General features: G+C 30.8%; 2 long non-coding RNA genes across 2 annotated transcripts; both read right to left on the reverse strand.

The window, feature by feature from the left end:
* Positions 1-1,469: 1,469 nt before the first annotated feature.
* LOC108319399 (uncharacterized) lies at positions 1,470-3,781 on the reverse strand. Its single transcript, XR_001831295.2, has 2 exons — positions 3,313-3,781; positions 1,470-1,741 (listed from the first exon to the last, which is right to left on the reverse strand). It is a non-coding gene; the product is annotated as an uncharacterized LOC108319399 (long non-coding RNA).
* A 2,479-nt stretch (positions 3,782-6,260) lies between these two features.
* LOC128194923 (uncharacterized) lies at positions 6,261-9,031 on the reverse strand. The gene is made up of 2 exons (XR_008246387.1): positions 8,579-9,031; positions 6,261-6,485 (listed from the first exon to the last, which is right to left on the reverse strand). It is a non-coding gene; the product is annotated as an uncharacterized LOC128194923 (long non-coding RNA).
* Positions 9,032-11,016: the final 1,985 nt, after the last annotated feature.

Consider the following 11,016-nt stretch of genomic DNA (forward strand, 5'->3'; position numbering starts at 1 on the left):
TCTACCCATTCACAAGACTTTGTATGCTGCAAATGGCTCATATAGAGAAATTTCCTTGCAAAAATCTACCCCAACCACTTATTAGCATCTACTTGTGAGTTCTTCAACCTGTTAACTGTTTTTCTTTCTTTAATTTCCACAAATACCACATAATTCAAAAATCTGAACTTAAAATGAATGTTATAACATCCATAAACATCAACACAACCAAACAAAATGAATGACATTAATCCCTATACAAAAGAATGATTCCTTTCCGAACAGAAACGGCCGGGGGAGTCAACTCTTGACTAATTGTATCAGACTTTTCTATGGAACCAATTATAAAGCATAAACTAAATGTAAAAGAAAATAAACTTATTTTTATCTTTTTAAAAGCCGAAGCAAAAAATAACTTGAACTTATTTTAATAAACAACTGGAATAACTTACTAAAATTAGCTCTTATATTTTTAACAATACGAAAGACATTTAACAAAGAAATTAACTTTTTTATAACTATAATAAAACATAGGCAATTTCTATGTTTATAAAAATTAATTATTACCAATCGTTTGATAAAACACTTTATTTTTAAACTTTAACAAAATCACCCTTTATTTAGCAACTTTATTTTTAGTATCATAGGAAGATACGAACAAAGTTGAGGTAATTCTGCAGTTTAAGAAGCACATATCTTACTCGTGAATACGAAGGCTGTAGATAAAACTTAAGCGTTAGAGGAAAGACAAAGAATGGCATAGTTTGTAAGTGCTATTTACAAACTCACTGCGATTTTCAGATGGAGTTCATTTGACAATACAAAATGTCTGTTGTTGAGTTGCAGGGGCATTAACTTACATATGATGTCGTATTCTATGTTTGTGATTAAAACGTATATAGAAAATTTGGGCGAAAACACCCTATTTGCTTCATTAAATATAATTTTTGTACGATAAAAAATCATTTAAAAAATAGATTTGAGTTGGAAGTTATTAGTTACAATCAGAAGATTATTGGTTCGTTTCTAATCCTTCTTTAGCATTTTCATCTTTATGCGTAGAAAATAATTAGTTCATTATGATTCACTTTTTGATTATATTTACAAAACATTAAACTCGATGTTAGATACATATACTTAACGTATACAAAAAATAATTAATGAATAACAAGTTTGTAACTAATACAATAAAAAGTATTACTTTGATTTGCGAATTTGGGTGAGTAAACCATTACATATATTTTACACTCATGCACAGCTAACTTAATCATTGGCTCGAAATACCTTCATCACAAAGAACGCTATATAATATAAACGGGACGAGTGTAAAACGTATGAAAATATAAGAAACAAGAATGGAAGAGTATAGGACTCGATGGGAGAACATGTTATTTAAAAGACAGACTAAAAACATGCACAACTAAAAAGTTCACTCAATCATTGGAAATACCATAATCACAAACAGAACTATATTTAAAAGACAAAGCAGATAAAAGGAAATCGAAGTAGATCACATTCCAACACTCATGGTGTTATTTAGAGCATAAAAGTTGTAGGAGATATGAGTTGTTGATAAAAAGGAAAGGCATAACAAGACACACAAATATCCATGAGGGAGGCCTAGGTCGTTAAACTCCACTGTAAAACTTAACACAAACAAACACCAAACACAAAACACAGACAGCACATCTTATTGGCTTGCCAGTACCAATCTGGCCCTCTTGCGACCTGCTCCCCCACCACTGTTTAAACCAAACAAAACCTGAAAACGCAGACAAGGAAGAGTCAGATTTGTTCTAATGTAAGCCAAAGGCAAGAAATAAATAAAGATGTAACCTTTTCATGCAAAGAATGGTTACAAATTTAACAACTTTAAAGACAACACTCTCATACAACACTACTATTTTCTAAGTGCACTCAATCAAAGTTAGTCATACATATGGAGTCTACAGATCAATGAATATTGTGCCTAAAGACAATCATAAAAAATATAACAAGGTCTCTTAGCAAAACGATACATTGTTTTACACATGTTGTAATGTTGACTATTATCTAAAAGGGTTGAGACACAATAAATATCTATTGTTCATAATTCATACATATATATATATATATATATATATATATATATATATATATATATATATATATATATATCATAGTCATGATCCTCATGGATTATACAGCATATACCAAAACTAATGGAACTCCTTTCCTTTTATAGTTGACAGTTCGCGATATCTGATTGAGAACACTCCTAGTTTTGTGTAGTACAAAATTGTCAGACACATTATTTTAAAAAAGTTAAATCATAATGTCATAATATTATAAAAACACCAAAGATGATCAAGTGACTTTAGACATATAAATAATTAATTGATGTGATATATATCTATAACAAAAATTAATTTTATATTTTACACACACAAAAAGTAAACAACCTTCATTAAAACTGTTTTAAAAGGAATAAAAAACATATTTAATGTCTTACATCGATGTCTCCTTTACAAGAGGTGGAAGTTGTGATGGTTAGTTTAAAATCAGCGTCAATACTAACATAATCCAAGTTTGATAAAAGTAAATTAAAAGATTACAGAAACCAACAAAGATGCGGCTAAGTGCCCTTGCATGAAACGTATTTAAGATCTATTACTCGGATCATGCACTTAGATAAAAACATAGCAAAACACCTCTATAACAGTAACAGATATATATAACTATGCAACTTCTCTCACATTTTTGTCTTCTCACTTTCACTTTAAAACAGTTATATTTGCTAATTATTTTAATTTTACCCTTTTAATACAAATACCTGAAAATCATAAAATATGAAGCAAAAGTAGATTACGACTTTTTTTTTTAACGAACCACCGTTTTCTATCAAAGAATATCTGACGGCCGTATGAATGAAAATATTCAATTAAAGGACAACACTACAATAATGCCTAATTAAATTTTCCTTTCTTAGTAAAACTTCATATTTAGTACAACATTTCCTTTAAATTTTTCTCATTTTGTTTTTCATTTTCATAATATTAAATTTTTGTCTTTCGTGCTATCTTAACAGATATTGATAATGCTTAATCAGACCTGATTCGCGCTGACCCAATCTTCCACATCTCAAAGGTGGGTCAAATAGGCACGGAAAATAAGGGAACCAATCATCATTTGTAGGCTAGACCAAGAGTAAAAGCTTGAGGATTTTTATTTTATTTTTTAATATTTTCTTTTGTCATTGAAAATCAGACATGAATCCCAGAAAACATAATAGAAAAGTTAAAAAATTCATTATCATATATTGAGTCGTAAAACACTAAGGGGAGTGCTTCTTACCTCACTGTTAGGTTACCTTAGTTTGAACCGTTATTCAACACGAAACCTTGGAAATTCTGGGATCCAGTTCCAAGGTTCATGAAGGATCTACAAGTTGTGCAATAGATCTCACCGCCTGTGGTCTTTGATTCAGAAGATGATGTGGTCTCCGATTTCACTTTTACGCCGTTTATAATTGAATTTTCGAATATTTGGCCAGCTCCACCGTTGAAAACCACTTTACCAGACTTATTTCTTCTTAGAACACATGAACATGAATCGCTTTTAATCTGTGAATCTTTGAAATTTTGATTCCCTTCTTTGTTGTAGTTTTTGAAGGAAAGTTCTCTCGAAGGAGACACACCGGAAGAGGAAGCGTTCCTCTGGGGCAGGGGGTTAGGGTTTCCCATGGCTCAAAGACTCAAAGACTCAAAGACTCAAAGATTAAAAAAAAATACTTTACGACTAGTCAGCATCTTGAAAGATTCCCTTGCTTGGGGTCTTTATTATTATTTGAATTTGAAAATCTTAATATAAGACGACTTTGACGTGCTTAAGAAAAAAGACAACAACTTGGAAAGAGTTAAAAACAAATAAAATCAGCAATATATGTTTAAACCTAAATTAATATGTAAAAGTTACTTTTTTTCTTTAAAGTGTAAAAATATGTGTCATAGGAACAATGAGAGAGGGTTTCACCCCTTCCAAAACTAACATGAATATACGAAAATTTGTCCTTCCATTTTTCTCCTCTGTTTGCCAGACAAAAACATTATATATTTTTCACTCCTTCACATGTGTACATATTCAGTGCTTGAGGCGGTTTCATCTTCTCTCTTCTTCCTCTCAACTCCACCATAGCAGCTCTTCATCTTTGTTCAGTCGGATCGTCATCTCCGTTCAGTTTGGTCGTGGTCTCTATTCAGTCACGCTGCTGTCTCCATTCAGCTAGTCTGTCGTCTCTTTTTAAATAAGAAAAAATTAAAAAAAATAAGAAAAAAAAGAACGAAAAAAAAATATCATACCGCAATATTTATCGATGAATTTTTCTGTCCATAATTATTAAAGTAAAAATATATCGATAATGTTTTACCAATATTTTTGTCAATAATTATTAACAGATCAACATTGATATATTTATCGAAAATGATATTACCAACGAAATTTTGAACATAATATAATTTTCTTTTAGTTTGTAAAGCAAGATAAGAAAATTAGTTGAGGTGCATAATTGGGTAAACTCACAAATGAAAACTCAAAGTATGTCTACATAGAATGAAATTATATATATATATATATATATATATATATATATATATATATATATATATATATATATATATAGGTTTAGTATATATGGGTTTAGTATATAAGTTATTAATATGTCAACCTCTTTAATCATCTTTTGCTCAAAATTAACGAGTTATGCAAAGATAAAAAAAGAAAGAAAACTATTCTCCTTTATCTCATTTTATTTGTGAAGATTTTTTAACAAAAACAAAAAAGTTTTAATCTAGTATGAATAATCCATACATTTCAGTGTGTATTAATTTGTGAGAAATTTTTTTTTAAGTATATATATTTTAGCCAAAAGCGTTAAAGTGACTTATAGTTAAAAAAATCTAAATTATTTGACTGCAACTATAAATGGAACTTCTTTTCCACGTTATATAATGGTTTCTATATATAAACTCTTAAAATCAACTTTCTTAATTATTTTTTGCGATAAGGCTTTGTAGAACAGTAAATTGGTCATAGAGTTAATACTTTTTTATCTCTTAGTGTTATCTCATGTCTCATTATAATTACAAATTTGGTATAAATAACAGTCATCTTTTCCAACTTAAAATTTTAAGATAAAGAACTTATATGATGTTTTCCTTAAATAGTATTAAATTTTCTCAATTTTATTTAACATGAAAATTTCAGCTCTTAATATTAAGCTAATTCTTCCGAAATAAGTTTTTTCCCTCTCTTTCTTCTGTGTGTCTTTTCTTAATCTATAAGCAATGTGAATGACAGAACATTTTATAAGTTTGGGCTGCAAAGGTAGGATCGATCCAATGGTGGTTATTTGGGCTTACTAAGTAGCAAGATAGAGGCGCTTCTCACTATTTTCTTCCTGCACCCTCCAACTTTATTTAATGTCCCATTTTACCCTTTAGTTTTTTTGTTTTTAAAAATAATTTATAGGAAAATTAATTATATTCTTGTTAAATGCAGAAAGAAGCGCCCAAGGTAGAGAAGAGAATAAGCAGGCAGTTTCTTCCTCATATGTATCTCCCCGCAGTACCTTCAAATTAAAGAAACTTTCCATATATTCTTCTTTAATTGGATAATCCAAGAATAGAAAGTCACTGCAGAATATATAATTTGAAAACTTAAAATTATACGATTTAAAGGTCATTTATAAATTTTAGATATTTTAAAGATCGTCTTTTTTTTCCCAATGAAATGATTTTTTGAATTGTGCAATTCAAAAATGAAAAATAATTTCCAATTTATTGAAAAATAAAAGATAGCTTTCAAATTATGTAATTTAAAAACTAAAAATAGCTAAGAATAGCTTCAATCCGGAAGTATTTTGCTGAAAAAATAATTGCTTCCGGATTATATAATCTTAAAAATATATTTTTTTACCTTGGGATTCTATAATCTGAAAAGGAAAAAATTATAGTTAACATGGAGGTGCAGGGAAAAATATATGGAAATGCAGAAAGAAGCTGCCGAATATAGTCTGTGTAATGTCCACATATACTCTGTACTTAGCGTGCAGTTTGACTAGATTCATTAGCTCACTGTATTTGACCAAGCTGATCACTCCCAATTCAAATTACTTTGATAATAATAAATATTACTTTGATATTCGCGAATTTGGGTGGGTAAGCCATCACATTTTAAAAACATGTATAGCTAAAAAGTTCACTTAATCATTCGCTTGAAATACCTTAATCACAAACAACAATATATTTAAAAGACAAATCAGATAAAAGGAAATCCAAGTACATCATATATGTTATTTAGAGCATAAAAGTTTTACAAGATATGAGTTGTTGATAAAAAGGAAAGGCATAAAAGTTTGGGTCTCTAGGTCATTAGAAAAATTTAACACAAACAAACACCAAACACAAAGTACGAAAACACAGACATCAGAACATCATTCGCCCTCTTGCCAACCTGCTCTCCCGACACAGCTTAAAACCAAACAAAACCAGAAAACACAGACGAGGAAGAGTCAGATTTGTTGTAATATAAGCCAGAGACAAGAAAGATATAAACAGGTGACATTTACGTGCAAAGAATGGTTGCAAAACAATTTTCAAGACAACTCTCATACAATAGTAAAATTATGTAAGGAGTCAAACTAAGTCGTACATATAGAGTTCAGATATCAATGAATATTGTGCCTAAAAACAATCATAAAAAATAGAACAAGGTCTCATAGCATCAAAAGTTGTGAGAAGCTACAAAATCTAGCTGCCCAGGGAATTCAAGTTTGCATCACTTACACATGTAAAGTGTTAGCAAAGCGATCCATGAAAGTCAGTGAGAAAAGCACCGATAACTCTCATACCAATATACAGCTCTGGGGTCTCCTACTGTTTCGAAATAGGTTGTCATTAATTGTTATTATTAGAAGAACTGTGATCAACTGGTGATAAAGAAGTATTAAAATCTAATGTAACTAGCTTTTGTGGAAATAGATAGCACATGAAGTTCTTTTGTAGGACTAGAATCTGTGAGTGACACAAATGAGAAGCTAAAATTACAATACATTTGTATTTACATACATACATACATTTTTACATATATATAATCTAATAAAAAAAGAATATCATAATCATGAGCCTCATGGATTTTACAGCATATACCAAAACTCGTGGTACTTACTACAAAAGAGTCCGTGATATTTGATTGAGAACACTCCTTTCCCCGTACAGACACATTATTTAAGAAACAATAACGTTAAATCATTTTGTCATATATGATCAAAATAAAATATTCATGTCAGTGTGCCATTTCATCCCTTTTATTGTCAATTTAACATGAAACAACAGTTGACTTTTTATTTTCAAATTTTAAACAGCATATAGAATTAGTTTATAAAGAAATTGTCAGTGGAAATTTGAGAAATTGAAAAAAATAAAAAAAGTAAAGAGTATATTTAAGCCTAACATTAATTTGCGGATAACAAATTCCAGTCTCGTTATTATATAATTGATGTGATATAAAGCTAAAACAATAATTAATTTTATATTTTAAAACACAAAAGTAAAAAACCTTTATAAAAGCTAAAACTAAAGTCTACTCATTTAAAAAGGAAAAAAATAACTTATTTAACCTATACTTTTCTTACACACAGATATTTTTACATCAATGTCTCCTTACAAGAGCTGAAAGTTGTGCTGCATGGTTTGTTTAATATCAACCTCGAATTTTGTGATAGGTTAATCGTACCAATATAATCCAACTTACAAAAAGGTAAATTAAAAAATTACTGAAACCAACAAAGATGCCGCTAGATGCCCTTCACAAACTCTATTGCAAGAAACTTATTTAACGGAGCATGCACCTACATATAAACACAACAAAATACCTCTATAACAGAAACATATACATAACTATGAAGACTTCACTCACATTTTTGTCTTCTCACTTTCACTTTAAAACAATTATATTTTACTAATTATTTTAATTTTACTCTTTTAATACAAATACCTGAAAATCATAAAATAGCATATGAAGTAAAAGTAGATTGCGACCTTATTTTTCAACGAACCACTGTTTTCTATCAAAGAATGTCTGACGCCCGTTTGAATGAAAATATTCAATTAAAAGACAACACTACAATAGTGCCTAATTAAAAAATTTCCTTTCTTAGCTAAAACTTCATATTTAGTATAACATGTGTTCGTAGTATTTCATATTAACATTTCCTTTAAATATTTCTCATTTTTTGTTTTGTCTTCATTTTCATAACATTAGGTTTTTGTCTTTCATGCTATCTTAACAGATATTGATAATGCTAATAAGACCTAATTCACGCTGACCTAGTCTTCCTCCCCATCTCAAAGGTTGGTCAAATAAGCACGGAAAATAAGGGAACCAATGATCCTTTGTAGGCTAGACAAAGAGTAAAAGCTTGAGGATTTTTATTTTATTTTTTTTTATAATTTCTCTTGTCATTGAAAATCAGACATGAATCCCAGAAAACTTAATACAAAAGTTAAAAGATTCATTATCATGTACACATTGAGTCGTAAAACACTAAGGAAGTGCTTCTTACCTCACTGTGGTCATAGGTTACTTTCAACCGATATTAATCACGGAACCTTCGAAATTCTGGGATCCAGTTCCATGGTTGATGAAGGATCCACAAGTAGTGCAATAGATCTCACTGCTTGTGGTGTTTGATCCAGAATATGATGTGGTCTCCGATTCCACTTTAACACCGTTTATCTTTGAATTCTCGAACTTTTGGCCAGCTCCAACGTGGTAAACCACTTCACCAGACCCATTTCTGCTTAGAACACATGAACATGAGTCGCTTTTAATCTGTGAATCTTGGAAATTTTGTTGCCCTGATCCGTAGTTCTTGAAGGAAGGTTCTCTCGAAGGAGTGGCACTTGAAGTGGGACCTTTCCCCTTGGCCTTAGGGTTTCTAGTTTCTTCCATGGCTATGGGATTACAGCGTTGATGATCTTTGCAATCTCACTTTCCCTCACTGATACACAAGATAATTAAGAAGACTAAAAGGTTAAACAAAAATAATTTACGCCTAGTCAACTTTTGTAATTGGATATAGGTTATAATTTCCTTTCCTCTTGCGTTTTGAATGATTCCCCGCTTGGGTTCTTTATTATTTAAAATTGTTATCATAAGACGACTTTGACGAGGTTAACAAAAAGGGTAACAACTTGTAAAGATTTAAAAACAAATAGAATGAGCAATCTTTCATAAATTAGGATTTGTTTAAACATAAATTGATCTGTAAAAGTTAATTTTTCATAAAAATGAAAAAAAAATGTCATAGAAACAATGACAGAGGGTTTCACCCATGAAAATACATCATAGATATATAAATGGTGTGTTTAGTATACTCAATGAATTAAATTATTAATATGTCAACCTCTTTAATCATCCTTTGCTGCTAATTAGCGACTTCTCCAAAGATAACAAATTCTTCTCATTTATCTCATTATTTGTGAAATTTTCCTTCGAGACAAAAAAGTTTAAATAATATAATTAATGAAGGAATAATCAATGAATTGTAGTGTGTGTTAATTTGTGATAAAAAAAATTAAAAATATATGTTTTAGCCAAAAGTGGAAAGTGACTTCAGTTAAAAACATTCAAATTATACTGTTACTATAAAAGGAACTTCTTTTCCATGCTATATGCTGTAAAAGTTAATCAACTTTCTTAATAATAGTTTGGGAGGGATAAGGCTTTGCCGAACAATAAACTGATCATAGGGTTAATACTTCTCTATCTCTTAGAGTTATCCCATGTCTTTATTAGTTGTGATGTTTCCGTAGTTACATTCACTAGTGCAGAAAAGGCCTTTAACGTTAACTTTTAGACTCGACTCTCAAATATCCAACGTAAAAAATGATTGGTGGCATTTTCTGTAAATAAAACAATCATATAGACGTCTTTTCTAGAGGGAACAGACGTCTAAAGCCATATAGACGTCTGATGTGGGGGAACAGACTTCTATGTACTCATTTTCGAAATCTAAAAAGTCACTTTTTAACTCCATTTAGACGTCAAATCCTGCCAATCCTACTTCTAAAGCCATATAGACGTCTGATGGGGGAACAAACTTCTATGTACTCATTTTTTAAATCTAAAAAGTCACTTTTTGACTCCGTTTAGATGTTAGATCCGGTCAATCCGACTTCTAAAGCCATATAGACGTCTGATGTGGGGGAAAAAGACTTCTATATACTCATTTTTAAAATCTAAAAAGTCACTTTTTAACTCCATTTCAACGTCAATTCCGGCCAAATCAACTTCTACAGCCAAATAGACGTCTGATGTGGGGGGAACCGACTTCTATATACTCATTTTTTAAATCTAAAAAGCCACTTTTTAACTCCATTTAGACGTCAGATCTCGCCAATCCGACTTCTACAACCATATAGACGTCTGATGTGGGGGGAACTGACTTCTATATACTCATTTTTGAAATCTAAAAAGTCACTTTTTAACTTCATTTAGACGTTAGAACTCGCCAATCCGACTTCTACAGCCATATAGATGTCTGATGTGGGGGGAACCGACTTCTATATACTCATTTTTGAAATCTAAAAAGTCACTTTTTAACTCCATTTAGACGTTAGATCCCGCCAATCCGACTTCTACAGCCATATAGACGTTTGATGTAGGGGGAACCGACTTCTATATGACTACATTAAAACATTGCGAGCGCGAGGCAGCAGTTACACACACTTAATGTTCATCATCTTCCTCACGTTTTCTCTCTACGGGTTACACTTTTCAGGTTCGTTTTCTCACTTTTGCACCGCTTTAAATTAATTTTACTTTGATTACATCACTCTTTGATGCATTATCTTTCATTTGAACCGATTAAAATGCGTTTTCGTTGGGTTTTGGTGTAGTTTTGCTCGTGTCCTTGGGCGGTGAATTCTTGTGTTTTGCACTCCTCCAATTCTCTCTACTGCGTTTTTAAAACCATCCAATACAACAAAAACGTACAAT

This window comes from Vigna angularis, chromosome 1, assembly GCF_016808095.1.
Source record: "Vigna angularis cultivar LongXiaoDou No.4 chromosome 1, ASM1680809v1, whole genome shotgun sequence".
Taxonomy (NCBI): Eukaryota; Viridiplantae; Streptophyta; class Magnoliopsida; order Fabales; family Fabaceae; genus Vigna; species Vigna angularis.